Raw genomic sequence first — 2,111 nt, forward strand, 5'->3', positions numbered from 1 at the left:
ACCGATATCGCATTGCATCCCATAATGGCATGGGATGCAATTTTTTTTTATCACATCCTGTCTTTTTAATGGATTCACTGACACAGAGCAGTGAATACATTAGATAGGAAAATCGCATGCAATGCGATTTCACTACTGTGAATAGCCCTCTACAAAATGTAGTGGGTGCCGTGATAATACACAAGTACCATAATGACATATTTCCCTCTAACTCTCAAATAGGCATAAGCTATGACATTTTATTATGGTTACATCCTCCAGACATAATAGTTCATCTGGAAACTTTCATATGGTTTTAAATTGATACTACTTTATTAGAACAGAAGCTATCCATAACTGATGGAATCTATAATTCTAGGAATATGATGGGATTTAATAATCCAAGCTTGCTTGACATTTCTTACACAGCTGAAGAAAATTGCCCCTTATGATAACTTTCCATTTAATACTGTTCTACCCACACCATACCGCTTGGTTTTAAAACACTATGTTTTTTCTTAAGCTGTTTATACACCTGAACGATCTCAGGCATCATGAGATGTCTAAGATGTGCGGCCCTGTGAATTGAGGACGGAGGTTGCGAACCACTGATCTAAGTATCAACAGTGCACGTTTTCCAGGTCTCCTCACAGAATCACAATAATTAGCTTCATTTGTGGATCTTTTAAAATGTGTCACTGAATTAGGAGTACACCAGAGCACCTGCAAAGTTACCTGAACTGCTGGGGGTACTTGAGGAACGAGCTTGACAACCACTGCCTTTGATCATATTTGCTGCAAATATGATCTATTGGCTTTGCTTGCAGTCCTAAGCCGATCATGGGCCAAATGTAATAGGGTTAGAGCAGTGGTAGCCAACCCTAGCCTACGAGAGCTACCAACAGGTCACATTTTCCAGACAACCTAGCTGCTGCACTCATTAATCACTGACACATTTTAAAAGATACACAGATGGAGCTAATCGGCTAATGAGGAGACCTGCAAAACATGCACTGTTGGTAGCTCTCGAGGACTAGGGTTGGCTACCCCAGGGTTAGTTTCAGAAAGTGAGAGATTTTGGGAGAGTTTTTCCTTTTTTTTTTTAAAGCAGCAATCTATTACATTGCAAAACCAGGTTCATTTTACCATGTAATTGATTGCTGCTTTAAAAAAAAAAAAAAAAAAAAAAAAGGAAAAACTCTCCCAAAATGTATAACTTTCTGAAACGCTCACCCTATTACATTTGGCCCCATATGTGCTTTTAAAGCACATGTGATCTGGAGATCAGTTTGTGTTGAAAACAATCTGATAGTAACTGTTCGTGTAAGAGAAGCTCAAACTCCAATTTCCTCAGTTTGAGGAGTTGTTGGTAAATAGCCTCTGCACTAGTAACATCATATGATGCATTCTCAGTAAATAAAATGTGAGTAGTTTTCTTCCTCATTGAAGCTTAGCCTCCCCAATCAGTAGAACAAGAGAAGAAAAATGTATGACAGCCTCAGTACCAAGGTTGCGAGGCATAGTATCAATAGTCAGAGGCAAGAGAGTCTTCTGGAGAAACATGTCAAGACCAAATCTCCCTCATCCGCTGGCATTGATTCACTTCAGATATCCCTGAGGCGCTCTCTCTCTCCTGGCCATTACTACCCGGTGCCTTCACTGCCCTCTACCTGGTCTGATCCCTGCTGTTATCAGCTCACGTTTCTACAGCCATATGCAGCACAGGCCACTACACTTCCACCTGTGCTGTAAAGCCTGCTCACTATGCTGAGGATCTCAACATCCAGCTGTATCAACAAGGACCGGAGGATGGACACTGCTAGCAGTCTGCAACTGCACTGGCTGGACAAGAAGCCATATAGCTGGGGTAGCCAACCCTAGTCCTCGAGAGCTACCAACAGTGCATGTTTTGCAGGTCTCCTCACATAATCACAAGTGAGCTAATTAGCTCCATCTGTGTATCTTTTAAAATGTGTCAGTGATTAATGAGTGCAGCAGCTGGGTTGTCTGGAAAATGTGAACTGTTGGTAGCTCTCGAGGGCTAGGGTTGGCTACCACTGCCATATAGTATATGGCTGACATCATTAGGGACAAACTGGCCATCGTACTTCCAGATACATGAAAACAAGTGG

The sequence above is a fragment of the Crinia signifera genome, chromosome 1 (genome assembly GCF_055691185.1).
Source record: "Crinia signifera chromosome 1, ASM5569118v1, whole genome shotgun sequence".
In the NCBI taxonomy this organism is placed as follows: Eukaryota; Metazoa; Chordata; class Amphibia; order Anura; family Myobatrachidae; genus Crinia; species Crinia signifera.